Consider the following 20,874-nt stretch of genomic DNA (forward strand, 5'->3'; position numbering starts at 1 on the left):
TGCTCCAATACATTCCCACTCAGAGGATGCAACATGATTTGTGGAAACCTAATAATATTCAGTGGAAGAGACTGTAGCTGGCCTTGCAGGATGACCTTGATCAGCCTGCCTAGAAGGCCCAGAGGGATGGCAGTACCTTGGTATGGGGCTGGGTACCTGGTGCAAATGGCACTGGCAGAGAGACAGTATTGGGAAGGTGGTTGCTGTATTTCAAGACAGGCAGTAGATTTGCCTTCTGGGAGCTACTTCTGTGCCATACCACAGAACAATTCTAGGAATGGGATGGAGGACAGATTGCTAGACTATTGTGAAAACCTGCAAACATTTTTATGTGCTAGTAACCACAGATATGCTGGCAATTATGATTTCCCCTGTCTGACTTTGGGCCTCATTAAATGTTGTGGCCGTTGTGGTATTTGTTTGAAACTAATCCAAACAGCTTGTGGAAGATTTTATTATCCTGCATAATTTGTGAGGTCATTTTTGGGTAAATTTAAAATGATCAAAGTTTTTAATTTAATAATGATCTAGTTTCAAAGCTGTAACTGACTAATAGTCCATCTCTTCAGCCATTTTTTCTGCTTTAATTCATCAACCACTTATATATGTGCGTTAACAAGGTGTAGAGTTGGATGAACACAGCAGGCCAAGCAGCATCAGAGGAGCAGGAAGGCTGACGTTTTGGGCCTAGACCCTTCTTCAGAAAAAGTGTGTGTTCATGGCTTCCGAAAGTACTATCTCAGTGTGAACTCAAACAATGTGTTCAAATTGCATACACCTTGAAATCATTCAACTTATTCCAACCAAATCAGGGAAAAGAAATCTTTCGACTTGAACTAGAATCTGAAAAGTTCATTGCATTTAACCATTTGTGCATAGAAATGGCTAAGAGTTCCAAATGTAAATTGTCAAAAAATAAAATGCTGTGAACTTCAAGTCAGTAACTCAATCAAATATTCCAATCACATTGTGAACAGTGAGAGAAAGCTTCAGTAAAAGTATTGATTTAAAAGGCTTGATCAAAGAGTATTTGGTTAGAATATTCTGCTTAGAAATGCAAGACATGTTGGCTTAATTGAGCCAAAGCACACCATTCTAAAATTGTACAGAAATTACAGATGCCTCCAGCAATTGCTCATTATTCCTCATTGCAAAATATCTACTATTCTTTCAAATATATTCTAAATATGCAATATTCTTATAGAGTCCTTGATGGAATTCAAGGGTAAGTATACGGGCATATGGATCAAGCAGTTCCCAAATCTACAGTCTTATTGTTGAGTCAATCACCAATCACATAATGAATGATGACTTCCGGGAAGATACTGAAGAACTGTCTGTGACCGCAGTATTTTACTTCAGTGCATTGCTGATCAAATTTTAAGTTATACAGTAGGGACACTGAAGTGATGACACCAAAAAGCTGATAAAAAAGAGGGACAATTTGCAGGATTGGTGCAAAGTGCCAGGTGCTATAAAATTACAGGGTTTATCTTGTCAACAGCTTATTCAGTAATAAATTATTTAAATTTCATCACACATGGCCTAGTGATAATAATTGTGAAAACATATGTATTTATTGTTAATTTCTCAGTAAGGTCAACCAGTTAATTATAAATACCTCTAGCTGTTAACCTAAGCTTAATCTGAATAATAATCATAGAATCCCTACAGTGTGGAAGCAGGCCATTTGGCCAGTCGAGCTCACACCGACCCTCTGAAGAGCATCTCACCTAGCCCTAGCCCCAGCCCCAGCCCCGTGCCCTATCCCTGCAACCCTGCATTTCCCATGGCTAATCCACCTAGTCTACACGTCCCTGGACTCTGTGGGCAATTTAGCATGGCCAAGCCACCCAATGTGCACATCTTTGGACTATGAGAGGAAACACACGCAGACAGGGGGAGAATGTACAAATTCCACACAGACAGTCACCCGAGGGTGGAATTGAACCCAGGTCCCTGGTGCTATGAGGCTGCAGTGCAAACCACTAAGCCACCGTACAGATCATAAGCTCACCATATGAAAAATGTTAAGAAAAACATGTGAAAACTGAAAAATGTATTCTGTATCTACACAGACTCAAGTGTGCTGAAAAATCCTGCAATCCGCCTTACTTGATAAGTTCTGTGAACAGGACTGGTGCAAATATTGTGTGTCTTGTGATGGTTGGCAACCACACAAGTCACAGAATTCCAAATGTAAAATGCCTGTGCAATCATACAAGGCATTGCTCATCCACAAAACAAGAATTCTGACTCCAATATGGATTGTCTGGTTAGCATGGGTGCCAGAGAACACTAAAAGGAAAGTCCAAATGGATACATCTCAGTAAGAAAATAAACCACTCATTTTGCAATTGATGATTTAGATAAGGAACAAGCAGACATAAACACGAACCATACTTCTCTGTCTCACTCAAATCTTGATCCAAATATGATCCACATGATTCTGTTTGTGCTAATGCCAATTTAAAAAATAATGCTCAATTCATATACAAAATATTGTTTGATTTACTGTGTGTGGTATTTATCTCAAAATGTCAGAGAGCTGTAGTGACCACTTATCATTGACTAATTGTTGCTATAATATCACTAGTAATAATAAAGATAAAGCTTGTTTAAATTCTGAATTACATCTCTTTTACTTACAACTATGTTTGTCGCCATTGTTTCATATTGTTGCAAATAAAACTAAATTCATCAATGTTGATTTTGCTCAACTAAACAAAAAAATTTCCAGGCAACTGATATAGTACTGTCTGACTATATAATAGGGTGTTTAAATTTGAGAAAAGACTGCAAGGTGGAAACTTATTCACATTAAAATAAGTTGCAATAGTGTTACAATTCTAACGAAAGAAGTGGATTGATAACCAAGCTTCACTACTCCATTCACCACACCATCATTGTAAATACATTACTTAAGCTCCAAAATTGTCAATTTATTTCTCTCTATTACTGCTAACCAAAAGGGAATTTCAACAGGTGTGTTCAATAAACTCAAAAATAACTTGTTAATTATAAACAAACTTATGCTTAAAGTAAGTGGAAAAACTGGTTATCAATTAAGTTACTATGCAGAGGTAAACTATATCCCCTTAATCCTAAATGTGCATAATCACATGACAGACAAGCTAATACAACTGCAGAGATGAAATAGTATTAGTTTTGGAAAACAAACGGTTGACCAAGGATCTAAATTTCAAGGATAAAGAAAGGGAAAACTTCTCAGTCCAGTTTATTTCCTGTCATTGAGACTACAGTGCTGACAACTGTAGAACCGATGACATCTTAAATCAGACTTCACTTCAGATGGAAAGTCAGTTAGCGACTTAGAACATAAGTAATGATTGAGCTTTCAAAATTTAAGAGAAAATTAAAGATACATTGAGGTGCATTGCTAGGCAATCTGCAGTACATAGACCATATTTCTTCCAAACTAAGTTAATCATTCCAGATCATCCAAATAGTTTCACATTCCAGTTCTTCATAGTCCTCAAAAATGAATATGTATTCCCATCAATATGCTAAAATATATTAGAAAATATTCTCACTTGCAAACTTCAATTCAATTCTTAAGCTTTCTCAGGTATTTCAACATAGTGATTGTTCAATAGTATTATTCCTGTTTACCAGAATTAACCCTCTTTTTAGATTATTTAACACTAACATTCTTGTTGCAATTTCTGGTCTGCTCTCAATGCTTGGATTCATTGTCACAGATTCACTCGTAAGTAGATCCTGCATTCCTAACACTCCAATATCTGTGCAGTGCAGTGCAGTGGATACTGCATATGAGTGAATAGGGGAGTTAACAATGCCCTCCAAACAGATGGAAATCAAGATTTTACAATTTGATTTATTTTAACACTTGTGATTACTAATTTTTAAATGGCTTACTGCCACCTTCCTAATTATACTGATAGGACAGGACAAACTTTGAAGTGTTGAGATATTGAAGTTGGAAGAGCTCAGATTTTGACATCTTCCTGCCTCTTTCGTAATCCAATGGAATGTGAATCAAGAAACAGCAGCTCGTGTATCTTAAATAGCATAGTGCCACATGCCTGAACAGACAGCTTTGAAGCACATTTACATAGCAATTTGAAAGCTAAGAAAGGGCATAGTGGTAGTATCCCTACCTCCAAAACAGTGGGTCCAGGTACAAGTCAGAGACGTGCTTCCAAGGTGTGTAATAATATCTCTGTACAGTTTAATTAGAAAATATTTATTTCTTAGAAAGGTCCTGAAGAAGAAATGCAACAAATCATCAGCACTAAGCAGATGATGTTAAGGAGAAAGGTGAAAAGGTGGATTATAAATTGAGTTCATTTGGGTATATTATGAACGGGTGGGAGGTGGTGAGGAAAGGAAGTATCAGGAGGGTGGCCTTTTGGGATATGGGGTGTAATTTACATAAAGGCACCACTATCAATGGTGAAGTAATGGAGCTCAGGGAGGAGGCTCAGAACACTAGATAAAGAGGAATAAATGGTTCTTGGAGTGCAGCTTTGGGCAACAGTGAGGGTTGTGGTGGGGGCCAAGTGAATGCAGTGCTGGAGGATTTTAAAGGACTGGTTTGGAACTGTGCCACACATGGATTAAAACATAAGAATGACAAGTTAAAGTTGAAGTACTGGGGACTGATAGTCACAGTTTATTGGTGAACTAAGAATTGGGGTGCAATGTGTGGAGCAGAGTTTGAAAAGAGGTTTTTTTAGGTGCTAAAAGGTGTGATGTCAGTCAAGGCATTTGATGGTTTCAACCTTGGTGACAAAAATGTTCCCAAGCTCATTGAATTTATTGTTTGTGATGAGGCTAGAGAGTGCAAATGTTTATTGAATGTTTTTGAGGTTAATGGTTTAAGTATGGCATTTAATTGTATACGAAATTGTTGATAGCAACAAAAAATAGTAGTTCCCTTTGTTCTCCAGGGTGATCTTGTGGTGGTGGGTATTTCTGACAAATACTAATTTTATATTGGCATCTACACAATTTTTCCTGAACCAAAGTGGGCACATGTAGCATTTTATCTAAGTGCCTTACTTGCTGGCTCAGTCAAGCTGCACCAGGTTAACAGTAAGGTTATTGTATTGTACATCATCTGACTGAAGGCATTGTGCAAGCAAAAATTTGGTACTCTTACAATGGCAATCCTGTTTAAACTGGTGAACCTTAACATTTGTTCCCATGACAACTGGGCATGAGAATCACCACTTCCTTCCACTTGGAATGGACAATCCTTCAGGATGGAGAGAGCCTTTCCTAAGCCATGAGAGTCACAAAATGGCCTCAGTCGGAGCTGAGAATGGAGTGATCTTATTTCTTTGCCTCATGAACCAAAATCCAAACAATTGAGAAAATATTAGTCCTGATCAAGCTTTTGAAATATAAATGCGTTTTGGAGCTGAACACCTCACAGGCCATATAGCTGATGACTGATATGGTAACACCTGTTTCGGTGCACTTGCTCCAGATGAACTTCGATATCTTTACATTTGGTGGCTAATGCACCAAAAAACACCCCCACTCCTCCCATCAACTATCAACAAGCTGCTTGCAACAAATACACAGATATATTAGTCAGCTACCATTCCAAGATTAGGCAAGACTCAACTGCAACTTCTGTACACTATGGTAGATTGTTAATACCAGTTCAACACCAAGGATGGGAAAACTGTTCTTGTTTCCCAATGGACTAGGTACAATTATGGGATAATTTCATCACTGATAGACTATTAAAAGTCATTTATACTATAATGCCTACTTTATCCCTCCAGATAAAATAATGCAAATACCTGTCCACAGCTTCTTAAATGACCACTGACAAGAGTCTAAGTCACCCAATGTGACAAGGTGAAACTTTGCTCCAGTTTTAGATTTTCCATTTTAGGAAGGACATGTCAAATTCATAAAAGAGAATCCCTGGAATAATACTAGATCTAAAACTCCTTAGCTATGAGGAGAGTTTTGAGTGTTTAGGGCTCTTTTCATTAGAATAAAGGTGTTTTAGCGGTTTTTGAAATTTTCTTGAATTTTATTAAGACAGATCAGGGAAAACCTATTTCCAATATTTAATTGACTCAGCAAGTCAATTCATGCAGAATTTCAACACATCACAGGTAGGACAATCCAAACATATTACCTTAGTTTTTTTCACTGTCTCCATGGAGGTCAATTCCACATAGGATTGCACAAAAAACATAATTATTTTTGAAAATCATTTGTATATGTTTAACACGATGCCAGTTTTGATTTTCTTCCCTGTAAAAAATTTTGGATATCTATTTTTAAACAGTTGTATCTATAAGCTTTATTAGCAATTTGTCTTATTGAACACTAATTCTCTGTTTGTCAACCTCCATATTTTTCTTCATATTCTTCCTCCAAGAAAATTCTCAGCATCACTTCTCCAGAGACAACTGGCCTCCATCCCTGATCCTGATGAAGCATTCAGAATTAGGGGGAGGTCACCTAATTAACATGGAAGCTGTGGGCACCTTTCCCACTCTTGGTTTATGTTGGGCCTATAGAACATCATGATTAAAAAAAATAGACAAGATATTCACCAATAAACTGTCATCAATAGGGGACAGCTGCCAAGACATCTCTTTCTCTCCACATTAATCTCCTCTAAGGTGAAGCATGAATTCTCTCCTTCTTAATATGAAAATGAGACAGGAAAGCCACAATTGTGAGTCTTTCCAGCAGCTTATTTTTCCTTACATTAGCTAAGAAGAAATTTAGCTTGTATATAGTTGCTGTTTTCTATATGTTCTAACAAGAGCACTGTGTTTCAATTAAACAAGTAGAAAGAACCACACCTGCTTTTCCAAGTGAGATTCAAATGGCAGTGTATAGTGATTAAATAACTCATACCAATTTCACAAGAATCAGGGACTGTCAATCAACTGTGGTGACTTTACTTAAAAGGTGCTTGTCACACAGTCCTCATAAGTCAGGGTTATGTGGCTTGCAATCCTTCCATGTACTTTCCATTGCAATAATAGGCAGACAATGCAAGGATTATTAAAGGGAATAGTACAGAATTTATATTAGGACATCCATTGTTTAACAATTGAAACTGAATAGCAGAGACTAAAGACATGAAGGAGCTTCAGGAGTGACTGCTTTATAATCTGTGATAGAGGCACGTTTCTGTTGTGTATGTCAGACATCCTGTGACTTTTGCTTCCCAAAATATTTGGTAATGGCTTTATTAAAAATTTGAGCTTGATTACACAGCTCTGCATGCAATTTTTCTTTCAAGATTTTGTTGAATCAAACTTTCCTACACAGTTCTGTTGAACAAGCTGTGTGCATTTAACCAATATTTCCCCCATTCCTCTGAGGGTAGGAACTCATGTTAAGATATATCTCATGGACTATGATGCACTGATAGATCCTTCCCAGATCTAAGCTCCATATTCCAACCACAGCCATGAATTCTGGTGGTCGATTAAATAACGTACTGGAGGAAGTCCACAAATGTCCCTATCCTCAATGATGGGGGACCCCAGCATAGCAGTGCAAAAGGGAAGGTTTAAGCTCGAAGTGCTGAATGGATGATCCATCTCAGCCTCCTCCAGAGATACCACACCATCACATATATCGGTGTTCAACAAATTCCATTCACTTCACATGATATCAAGAAACTGTAGATACTGCAAAAGTTACAGGCCCTAACAATATTCTGGCAATACTACTGAAGACTTAGGCTGCAGAAATTGCAGCACCCCTAGCCAAGCTGTTCCAGTACAGCTGCAACAGTGGCATCTACCAGACAATGTGGAAAATTGCGCAGGTCCAGTCCTGTGCAAAAAAGCCAAACAAGTCCAACCCACCTAATTAACACCCCCATCAGTCTACTCTTAATCATCAGTAAAGTGATGAAAAGTGTCATCAACAATGCTATCAAGCAGCATCTGTTCAGTAACAAACTGCTCAGCGATGCCCAGTTTGGCTTCACTACAGCCTTGTTTAAAAGTCAACAACAGAGCTGAATTTAAGAGGTTAGATGAGTGACTGCCCTTGATATCAAGATCACATTTGATCAAGTGTGGCATCTAGGAACCCTAGAAAAACTGGAGTCAATAGGAATTGGGAGAAAGTTCTCCACTAGTTGGAGTCATACCTGATTCATAGGAAAATTGCTGCGACTGCTTGAGGCCAGTTCAGTTCCAGGACATCTTTGCAGGATTTCCTCAGGGCAAATATTTTCTAGTCAACATGTTCAGAGTTGTTACGATACACCTCTTGAGCAAGTGGGACTTGAACCTAGGCCTCCATATCCAGAGATAATGACACTATCACTGCACCACAGGACTCCTTCAATTCCTCAGGTTTTGTCCTTGTCCCACCATATGGAAGAAGTCAATATTCCAAATGCAATAATATCTGGACAATATATGGGCTTGGGCTGAAAAGGAGCAAATAACATTCAATTTGATTTGTTATGGTCACATGTACATAAGTATAGTGAAAAGTTCTGTTTTGCTTGCAGTACAGGCAGATCATAACATTCAAAGATCATAGGATGATTTAACAGGGTGAGGAATATAAAGTTACGGCTGCAAATAAGGTACATACAAAGCAAGAACAACATTAGATTCATGCCACACAAATGTCAGGCAACAATCCTCTCCAACAAGTGGGAATTCATACATTGTACCTTGACATTCAATGATATTACCATCACTGGATTCCCCACTAACATCATCCTGGGTGTTACCATTAACCAGAAACTGAACCACGCTAGCAAATAAATACAATGGCTGCATCAGTAGGTCAGAGGCCATGAATCCTGCAGTGAGTAGCCCACTGTTTGATGCCCCAACAGCCTGTCCACCATCTACAACGCACAACTCAGGAGTATGATAGTTGCCAAATAGGTGCAGCTCCAACAGCACTGAAGAAACCTGAAACCATCCAGGATAAAGCAGTCTGCTTTATTGGCACCACATCCACAAGCATCCATGTCCTTTACCACTGATGCTCAGTAGCAGCAGTGTGTACCATCTACAAGATGCACCACAGAAATTCACCAAGACTCCTTTGATGTACTTTCCAAACTTATGACTTCATCTCAAAGGACCAGAACAGCATGTACATGGAAAGATCACCACATCTGGGTTTCCCTCCAAGTCCTCACCATCCTGACTTAGGAATATTAGCATAGAATCCTTACAGTGTGGAAACAGGCCCTTCGGCCCAACAAGTCCACACTGACCCTCGGAGCATCCCACCCAGACCCATCCCCCTATAACCCACCTAAGCTACACATCCCTGAACACTATGGGCAATTTAGCATGGCCAACCTACCTAACCTGCACATCTTTGGACTGTGGGAGGAAACCAGAGTACCTGGGGGAAACCCACACAGACATGGGGAGAACGTGCACACGCCACAGACAGTCGCCCGAGGGTGGAATTGGACGCTGTGAGGCAGCAATGCTAACCACTGAGCCCACTAGAAATGAAACAGGGCCAGATACAAACAAAACAAGTAAAGGGAACATTGAATAAACAAGAACAGATGTGAACGATCAGGCAATAAATATTGCTATATTATAAATTGAAAAGCATGGTTAAAATTAACTAACAGCAGCTCCTATGAAAGGAAGAGCTAACTGCACTGTAACAGTGGCAACATCAAAGAAAAGGAAACTGCAGCAACAATAAATTGAAGGAGTCAATTTAGTAAAGAATTCTTTCTAACCCTATATTTAAACAGCCAGAAAAGGGAATTTTTTCTATTGGTTCATTCCTCATTACAAGATCCAGAGCAGAAAACAGAAGAAAAAGCTGGGATTCAAGAAGGCATAATATACAGAGATAACAAGGTGTAGAGCTGGATGAACACAGCAGGTCAAGCAGCATCATAGGAGCAGGAAGGCTGACGTTTCGGGCCTAGACCCTTCATAAGGGTGCTGTGTTCATCCAGCTCTACACCTTGTTATCTCAGATTCTCCAGCATCTGCAGTTCCTACTATCTCTGAGGCATAATATACACATGCTTTAAGATAATGGAGAAAGAAAAGAACCATAACAAGTACTGGTGTAGTAAAAATCAGAAGCGGATGTCGATAGGCTGAGATATCACCATGCCTTCAGTGACACTGGGACAAAATCCTGGAACTCTCTCCCAAATAGTATTGTGGGTGTACCTACACCAAATGGTCTGCAGTGGTTCAAAAAGCAGCTCACCACCAGCTTCTCAAAGGCAAGTAGGGCAGGGCAATAAATGCTGGCCAGCTAGCTACACTCACTTCCCATGAATGAATTTTAAAAGTTAATTATGAATCTCTCAGCGTTGAAAGAAACAAAATAGGCCATGAATTGGGTAAATGAGGAAGTAGTATGATTTATCCTGGTGTTTCATGAAGAAACATAAATCTCAATAAGCAAGAATTAAATTTTGTTTGTTGATGTATTGCTAAGAAAACTGTGAGGTACTTTCCTGACTATGCACTCTCATTAAAAATATTTCCAACCATTACAAATATGTTACCTTGTGTACTTTAGTGTACTGATTTATACTATAGGTGGATACTTTGATTTTCTTTCAAAACTGTTTTTGTCCAAGGTATTTTCTTCTCCTCTCTGTTGGCTTGTTGTTAACACTCAGGGACACGCATGGCACCAGCTCTCTGGAAACCCACCTGAGGTTGAACTTTAACTATGAGTCACGAGGTATCTAACATCAAGGACAGGAGTCAAAATCCACAGTGCATTAATCCAGTTGAGTGAACTGCATTGAATCAGATGGAAGTGTCCTTAACCATTCTCACCTTCTGCAATTGCCAAGTCTTCCTCAATCTGAATCTCCATTTGCCATTACAGCAGTGGAATGGTGGGAAAAGGTGACAGAAGTATTCTTTGAGAATGGCAGGATGAAGGAGACTTAAAAAGGAAGTGGAAGGTTGTGTGCATATGGTTCTGCAGAAGGCTGAGAGGACATATTTACGGCCAGTCAGTGAACATGGCACCAGCCTGTGTCAAACTACTTCATGTGGTACAATGCTCAATAACCAGAGGACCCTGAATTCAGGTAACTGACTAAAGAACCAAAAGGGTAAAAGCAAGCAGTACTTTCTTTAAATGTGATGAGTTACTAGGATTTGGAATTCATCATGTGAAAAGGATGGTGGAAGCAGATTCAATAGGAATTTTCAAAAGCAAACTGGACAAATATCCAAGGGGTAAAAATTGCAATGCTAGGGGGAAAGGTCAAGGAAATGGCACTTGAGTAATTGGATGCCTCCTTCAAAGAAGCAGATCCAAATTATGGGTTTTGATCTGCACGACAGCATTTTGATCCTAGAGAGTCAGACCTCCTTAAAGGAATCCACTGATGCCATTGATAGGTCACCTTCTGATCATGAAGCAAAAGCATTAGCTTTCCATTCAATCATTGCAGTGATCCTTTTCCTATTTGCTACATTACATTTTCAAAAGCAATTTGTCATCATTCTCATCCTTTTTTAAAAACCATTCTCCTTTCCTAAAAGCATTGACTCTGCACTGGAAAACTGTTCTGTAGATTCCCTCTGATTTTTTTCATTAGGCAACCTGCACCATGTGAGAGACTTTACCATAGATGTTGGCAGGACTGGGGTTCAGAGTGATTTCTTATTAGCTCAGGGGTATGGCCAGAGGCAGATAACTGGCAATTTTGTTCTACAATGGCTGCAGGGGATGCCTTTGCTTGCCACACACATGAAAGGAGCGCTACTGTCTCTTAAAATCAGGTTTCCTGTTTGAATCATTATTTCTATCCTAAATTCTAGACATTGTTCCTACCCTGTCAGTCCATGTCCCGGTGTGAGATTTTCCCACCCTTAGTTACAATGTAGTAATAAGTCATTGTAACAGGGAAAAGGTACTGAGAATATTACCAGAACTAAAGGCTAATAATTCCCCTAGTCCTCATGCTCCATCATAGAGCTTTTAAAATTTTTTTCTTAGAATGTGGATATCACGGGATAGTTATTGCCCATCATTAATTACACTGAGAAAGTGGGAGTGAATCACCTTCCTGAAACATTACAGCCCGTGTTTTAAAAGGGCCTTTAAAAGAAATAGCTGCTAATATAATCTGGGTATATAATCTGAGTATATAATAGATGATCTGTTAATATAATCTCCTTAAGAGACTTGAAAATCTAATTAGATTGAAACGTAGCTAATTTTTCTCCTCTATTCAAAAAAGGAGGGGGACAGAAACCAAGAAATTACAAACCTTTTAGTCTCAGAACTGTGAAAGAAAAGCTGCTGTGATCTACCATTAAGGAGGTCATAGCACGGAGCATGGAAGATCTGAATGCAGTCAGAGAGGGTCAATATGGTTTTGTGAAATGGGAATCATGTTTGACCAATCTGTCCAAGTTGTTTGAGAAAGCAATAAGCTATGTGGATAAAGAAGAACCCATGGATGTAGTGCACTTGGATTTCCAGGCAATTCTGTGCCTGATCCATGGACTTGGCATCTAAAGGGGGAGAGTGTTGCTAAAAGCTGTGTCCTTGTACTTGTCTCTGACTCCCTCTTCACTACCCCTGTTCAGCCTGACATCCACTTCCCACTCTCAATCCCCTTCGGCGTCTGTCCTTCAATAATCCTGGGCATCTGATCAATGCATTGCCAAAAGCTACCACTGTTCCCAGTGGCACTTACAGCAACAGGGAGCTGCTGGTTTTAAGTTAGTCAATAGATAGATTGTGGTAGATGGAGTTCAATATAAGCAAATAAAGGGTTATCCATTTTGGACCAAAAAAGGACAGATCAGGGTACTTTCTAGATGGTATGAAGTTAAACACAGTGAATATCCAAAGAGTCTTAGGGATTCAGGTACTTAGATCTTTAAAACATCATGAATGGGTGCAGAAAATAATCAAGAAAGAGAAGGGAATGTTGGCCTTTATATCTAGAGAACTGGGATATAAGGATACAGAAGTCATGCTGCAGTTATACAAAACCCTGGTTAGACCCCACTTAGACAACTGTAAGCAGATCTAGGAACAACAACTTAGGAAGGATATATTGGCCTTGGATGGCACAGTGAGCAAAACTGAATACAAGATAAAGATCTAGGTCTTTCTTCAGAGGTACTTTTGGTGATCTACTACTGTGTATGTATACTCTATAGCGTTCCAAAGGTCGCAGAAAATTCAAAGACAGGTGATTACATTGTATTGTCAAGCTTATACATCCATTCAGACACTGCCATCTGTAAAACACGTTAAACAAATGTTCAGTTATCCTGGCTTACAAGTTTGATGGTGCTACTAGTTTCTCCATTCCAGTTCAGATGTGCTCTTCATGCTTATCCTCCCCTTAACCATCTCCCAGAGATCCACCAATAGAGCTGTACAGCATGGAAGGATATATTGGCCTTGGAGGGAATACAACATAGATTTACAACACTTATACCTAAACTTCAGGGGTTAAGGTATGAGGAGAGATTATACAAATTAGGCCTGTTAATTCTAGAATTCAGAAGGTTAATGGGTGATCTGATCGATGTATTCAAGACATTAACAAGGTAGATAAAGATAGACTATTTCCACTGGTTGGAGATTCTAGGTCTAGGGGTATAGTCTGAGAAATAGGGCCAGACCATTCAGGAAGCACTTAGAGTCATACAGCACACAGAAACAGACCCTTCAATCCAACTCATCTGCACCAGCAGATATCCTAACTGATCTAGTCCCATTTGCCAGCATTTGGCCCACATCCTTCTAAACCCTCCCTAGTCATGTACCCATTCAGATGCCTTTTAAATGTTGTAATTTTACCCGCCTCTACCACTTCCTCTGGCAGCTTGTTCCATACACGCACCAACCTCTGTGTGAAAATGTTGCCCCTTAGGTCTCTTTTAAATCTTTCCGCTCTCACCTTAAACATATGCCCTCTAGTTTTAGACTCCACTACACTGGGAAAAAGACTTTAGCTATTCACTCTACCTATGCCCCTCATGATTTTACAACCCTCTATAAGGTCATCCCTCAGCTTCTGACACTCAAGGGAAAATAGCCCCAGCCTATTCAGCCTCTCCCTATAGTTCAAACCCTCCAAATCCGCCAACATCCTTGTAAATCTTTTCTGAACTCTTTCAAGTTTAACAACATCTTTCCTATATCAGGTACAGGTTTGGAACTCTCTTCCACAAATGGCAGTTCATGCTAGATCAGTTGTTAATTTTAAATCTGAGAAAGATAACTTTTTATTAAGCGAAGATATTAAAGGATATAGGCCAAAGGCAGATGTGTATAATTGGGCGACAGATGAGCCATGATCTCATCAAATGGTGAAATATGCTCGCGGTGCTCAACAACTACTCTTATTCTTATGTTCCTAGTTCTCAGCCTGTGGGACCTCAATCACCAGGAACACAAATCCCTACAAGGGGCACAACAGTGAATACTTAAATGCCTGGAGGGCAGTTAATAGCATCTGACCTCCACAATGGAACTGATAGAGACCCACATCAAGATGATTAATGAGTGGGATTTATTTCTCCATGCTGTACTCTCCCAATTAAAAAGTTACTTATTTATTATACTCCCATTTTTCATACAATGGGTTTGACACAAGCTATTTATTTTTGCATTACAACTATTGAATGGAAAACTGAATGAGTTCAAGAGATGTCTATTGCCCAATAGTTTCTGACTGTCAATAGCTTAAAGAAAAGTTCAAACATCAAATAAAGTTCTGATTTTCTAGGCATAAAACGTTCATAAACAGTGACATAAACTAAATGCTGTAAAGTCAAGAACGTACTGCCCATACATGTACTTATACAGCAATATAGCAACAGTCACCAAAGCACATTCATTTGGTTAAGTTTAGTTCTTCATTAGCATTACAGGCAGATATATTTGCCTGAAAAACAGCTTTGTACCATAAACAAATTCCACAATGTACTGAATGTATGTATGGATAGATGAAGAAAAGCATTAGTAATGGAATACTATTATATTCTTTGACTTAAGTCACAGAGACAAATTCTAGAGAATTACACTGAACTTGTTGCACAAATCTCTAAATAACCATCAGATTTTGTACTTTTCATTTCTAATAGACACCTATTGTCTGGAGGTGGTTCAAAAATACAAGACAGCTTTCATCAGCCATGAAGGCATATTCACACACATTGATATTGCGGATTCATAGTGTGAAAGTCCAACATGAGCCAAAGACATTCCTTTAATTGTCCAACAGATACTCTCAATTTACAATTGCAACCAAATGTTTAGGTAGTCCCTGCCTCTTAACCTTCATCAACTCAAGTTATTTCAGTTACCACGGTTCTCCACCCATAATGCAATCAACAAACACATAGAATTGGACCCCATATACAAAACCATACAGATCAAAACCGGAAATGATACTACTCACCGTAACGGACCAGACAGTATAAATTCCAAGCGGAGTAGAATAACATCGCTTCATCAGAGGCTCCACTGATGATGTTACCTAGCATGATGATGAAACGTCTGAACGAGAATAAGCCAGCTCGGCGAGCAAGTCAACAGCCTCAAGGTGATCACGTGTGTAGACGAGGGTAAGGTGATTATATGTATTTCATCAAAGCCTTTGACAATATCTCATGTTGGAGATTGGGAAGGAAGTCAAAAGCACATGAATCCAGGGCAACTTGGCAAGTTGGATCCAAAATTGACTTTGTGGTAGGTGACAGAGGACAGTGGTAGAATGTTATTTATGTGACTGGAGACCAGTGTCGAGTGGCATACCATAGGGATCAGTGTTGGGTCCTTCATTGTTTGAGATATATATAAATGATGTAGATGAGACTATGGGGGGAGGGTGGGGAATAAGTGTGTTTGTGAATGACATGAAGATTGGCTGGGTGGTTAATAGTGATGAAGGAGATCTTATATTACAGGAGGATATGATGCATTGGTCAGATGGCAGATCAGTCACAGATTGAATTTAACCCTGATAAGTGTGAGATCATCCACTTTGGAAGAAGGAACAAGAAAAGGGAATACACAGTGAATGGCAGGACTTATTGGAAGCTGAAAGGAACAGAGGGATCTTGGGTTGCTTGTCCACTGCTGAAGGTGGCAGGACAGAATAGGGTGGTTGAGAAGGCATATGGGACATTTGCCCTGATGAGTCGTGGCATTGGTTATGAAAGCAGGGAGGTTTTGTTGGAACTATCCATAACTTTAGTTAGGCCATAGCTGCAGCACAGTGTGCAGTTCTGGTCACCACACTGAAGGAAGGATGTGATTTCACTGGAGAGGGTACAGAGGAGATTCACTCGTGTTTTGCCTGGGATGGAGCATTTTAGCTATGAAGAGAGGCTGGATAAGTTCAGGTTGCTTTCTTTACAGCGGAACAGGTTGAGGTGAGTCCTGATTGAAGTTATAAGATTATAAGGAGCATGGACAGGTGGAAAGAAAGCAGTTGTTCCCTTTAAAGGGTCAATAACTAAAGGACATAATCTTAAGGTTAAAATACAAGCTGCTAGAGAGGATTTGAAGAAAAAAAAAAGCTGTCTCCCCAGAATATGGTGGAAATATGGAATGAACAGTCTGGGAGGGTAGTTGAGATGGTAAAATTCATAACCTTTAAAAAGTACATGCCTGAGAACTGTCATAAAATTCAGTGCTATACGCCAAGTGCTGAAAAGTGGAGCCAAGTGTAGATATAGGTTATTGTAATCAGTGCAGAGCGGACTGGCAAAGGGCTTCTTCTGTACTGTATAATTCTACACAGTGTGACAACTAGAACTGCACACTGTATTCCAGCAGTGGCCTAACTAATATCATTCACAGCTCCATCACAGCCTCCTTTTTCTTGTATTCAATGCTTTGCCTAATAAGGCACGTGTCAAACAATCTTATCTACTAGCTTGTTGCTTCTAATGATCCATGGATATGCACACCATAATCTCTCTGATCCTCCCTACTTTTAGAATCCCACCATTCAACATGTACTCCCACGCTTCATTAGTTCTCCCAAAATATAACACCTCTCACTTTTCAGGATTAAGTTCCATTTGCCACTGTTCAGCCTGTCTATACAAGCTGTAGTCTGAGTCTCCCCTCCTTGCTACTTACCACACCATCAATTTTCGTATCATCTGCAAACTTATTGATCACACTTTCTACAGTCATATCTAGATTACTAACGTACACAACTAACAGCAAGGGGCCCAGCACTGAACCCTCTGGTACACCACTGGACATGATCTTCCTGTCACAAAAATATCCCCTTTCACCATCACACTCTGCTCTCTGCTGCCATCCCAATTTTAGATCCAATTTGCCAAACTGTCCTGGATCCCATGGGCTCTTAGCTTTGTAACTAATCCGCCAAGCAATACCTTGTCAAAAGCCTTCCACTACCCTCATTATCTCCTTGAAAAATTCAATCAAATCTGTGAGGCATGATTTCCCCAAACAAGGCCATACTGACTGGCCTGGATTAATCCTTGCTGCTCCAAATGAGGTTAATTCTGGCCCTTAGAGTCTTATTCAACAGTTTCCCTACCACAGTTGTAAGAGTCACTGGCTTGCAGTTCCTCGATTTATCCTTACATCTCTTCTGGAATTACCTGTCCTACAGTACTCTAGCATCCCTCCAATGGCCAGAGGTGATTTAAAAGTAATGTTAAGAGCCCCTGCAATCTTCTCCCTTACCTCCCACAACAGCCTGACGTACATATTATCTAGACCTAGGGATTTATTTACTTTTGAGCCTTTTAAAACTGCTAACACACCTTCTCTTTTGCATTCAAGTAAACCATAGTCCTCCTCCCTCATTTTAATACCTACAACATCCTTCTTTACTGTGTGTACAGATGCTAAATAATTATTTAAAACCTCAACTAAGTCCTTCGGCTCCACCTATAGATTGTAACTTTTTATGGGCTGTATCGTTCTTGGGTTATTCTTTTGCCCTTAAAGTACTTATAAAATGCCTTTGGATTTTCCTTAATCTTACCCACCAGTGTTTTATCATGTTCCTTTTCACTTTCCCAATTTCTGTTACACTTTCTATACTCCTCTTGAGCATTTGTTGTTTCGATTTTCTGCACATGATCCGAACGGATATAACAGAGCTTCAGGACAAGGGAAACGGTAAAGGGGAGAAACTGCGAAGTATATTAATAAAGTCAGCGTGGACTGCAAGGATTTATAAACACCTGTAGGATGTCCGGACATGACTGAGATGCTCCAGGTCCCATGTTTCTGAGAAACCGGGAATGGTTGCGGGTCTTTGTCAGCAACAGGCCCTTGCTCAGGACCATCACTTTTATTTTGGGCAATTGTCAGCGCAATGCACGTTTGGCCATCTTTATATAGAGCAAGTTGCACCCACCACTTCCTCTGACAGTTCATTCCACACACTAATCGCTCTCTGTGTAAAAAAAATTGTCCCTCATGCCCTTTGTAAATCTTTCTGCTGTCACCTTAAAAATATGGCCCCTAGTTTTGAACTTCCCCACCTTTGAACTGGCAAGATGGCGGCAGAGTAAGATGCTTCAGCTGGAACTCGTCAGCTCCATCCATTTCTTTCTTGTTTCTTTCTCTTTTTTCCTCTCTTGGTGTTTCTTTTCCTCTTTTCTTCACTGCCAGCCCCAGCGTAGACCTGGTGAGACGTTATCTTGGCTCAGCCCAGCCCAGCATTGTCTCAGCCCGGTCTATAGGTGGCCCATGGCAGTCTGTCGGCCTAGCGTGGCGGTATCTTAGCCTGCAGGTAGGTCCTGTTAGAGCATGTTCTGGAGACAGCAGGAGGAGATCGGGAAGGCAGCAGCAGTGACAGCATTGTGGCCCAAAATGGGAAAAGTGAGCAGTGACGGAGGTCCCCCACTATCTGTGGCAGTGGCAAGAACAGGCAGCTGTGGTCTCCTGGAGAGTGAGATAAGTGGAGGACTCATCAAAGACAGTTGAACTTTTAAACTTTATTCTTTTATTTTTCTAGTTTATATTAAGAAGGACTTCAATGTTAACTGTTACATTATTTCTTTATTTTTCTACTTATTCTATGAGGTAACACTTCACGTTTTAACTTTGTTTCTTTTACTATTTTGTACCAAAGTTTTTTTGTACCTGATTGCCTTTGTACCTAAGATGGGCCGTGTGTGGTGGCATTATACACTTTTCACTGTACTTGAGTACACGCGACAATAAAATCTAAATCTAAACCTTTTCCCCGTCTGTTCATGCACCTATCTAAATGTCTCTTAAATATTGTTATCTGCTTCTATCACCTCCCCGGCAGTGCATTCTAAGCACCTACCATCTTCTTGCCTCACACATCTCCTTTACACCTTTCCTCTCTCACCTTAAACCTATGCCCCTAGTATTTGACTTATCAACCTGGCAAAAAGTCTCCGACCATCCACCTTATTCATGTCTCCATAATTTTATATACTTCTATTAGGTTGCCTCTCAGCCTGTGAGACCCTAGTGAAAACAATCCAAAATTGTCCAAACTCTCTAAACTCTCCTCAAGGCCAAATTGGCCTAAAGTTTTACACAGTTGCAACATGACTTGCCAACTTTTATACCCAATGCCCTGGCCGATGAAGGTAACTATGCTGTACACCTTCTTTATCATCTTATCCACTTATGTTGCTGCTTTCAGGGAGCTATGGACTTGCACCCAAAGATCCCTCTGCATATCATTGCTCCTAGGGGTCCTGTAACTTACTATATACCTTTCTCTTACATTTGACTTCTCAAAATGCAACACTTCATTGAGAACGACGAAGGATGAGAGGTGACTTGATATAGGTGTACAAAATGATCAGAGGTATAGATAGAGTGGATAGCCAGAGACTTTTTCCTAGGGTGGAGGTAGCTATTACGAGGGGGCATAGTTTTAAAGTGAGTGGACTTAGATATAGTGGAGATGTCAGAGGTACATTCTTTACTCAGAGAGTGGTAGGGGCGTGGAATGCATTGCCGGAGAGGGTAGTGGAGTCGGCCTCATTAGGGGCATTTAAGCAGCTATTAGATAGCCATATGGATGATAGTACAAGGTAGGGGTGGAGGTTATTTAGACCTTAGGTTTAGGGTAAAATTTCGGCACATCGTGGTGGGCCAAAGGGCCTGTACTGTGCTGTACAGTTCTATGTTCTACTTTATACTTGTCTAGATTAAACACCATTTGCCATTTCTGCACTTAACTTTCCAACTGGTTTAAATCCTATCGTATCCTTTGACAACTTTTCCCACTATCTACAATTTCACCAATTTTCATGATGTCTTCAAACTTACTAATGAGACTATCTAAACTTTCATCCAAATGATTTATATATATTACAAACAACAGAGATCTCACCACTAATCCTCGTGGAATATGACTGGTCACAGATCTCCAGTCAGAAAAACTAACTTCGGTCTTCCATGACCAAACCAATTTTGTATCCAGCTTACCAATTCACCATGGAATCTCAGACAGCTTCAAGGTGACACTGACTGCAGGACACTCATCCCGGACCGCTTCATGGTGATGCCGACTGCAGGACACTCTTCCTGGACCGCTTCACGGTGATGCTGACTGCAGGCCACTCTTCCTGGACCGCTTCACGGTGATGCCGACTGCAGGCCACTCTTCCCGGACCGCTTCACGGTGGTGCTGACTGCAGGCCACTCTTCCTGGTGATGCTGACTGCAGGACACTCTTCCCAGACCGCTTCATGGTGATGCTGACTGCAGGACACTCTTCCCGACCGCTTCACTGCAACGCCAACTGCAGGACACTCTTCCTGGACCACTTCATGGTGATGCTGACTGCAAGATACTCTTCCCAAGATTCTTGATCACAGTCAAAGGCATTTGGGATATAAATTAAAAATTAAATGTTGAAATTTTGTTTTAACTTAGCTGCCT

This window comes from Rhincodon typus, chromosome 3, assembly GCF_021869965.1.
Source record: "Rhincodon typus isolate 14 chromosome 3, sRhiTyp1.1, whole genome shotgun sequence".
NCBI classification, from domain to species: domain Eukaryota; kingdom Metazoa; phylum Chordata; class Chondrichthyes; order Orectolobiformes; family Rhincodontidae; genus Rhincodon; species Rhincodon typus.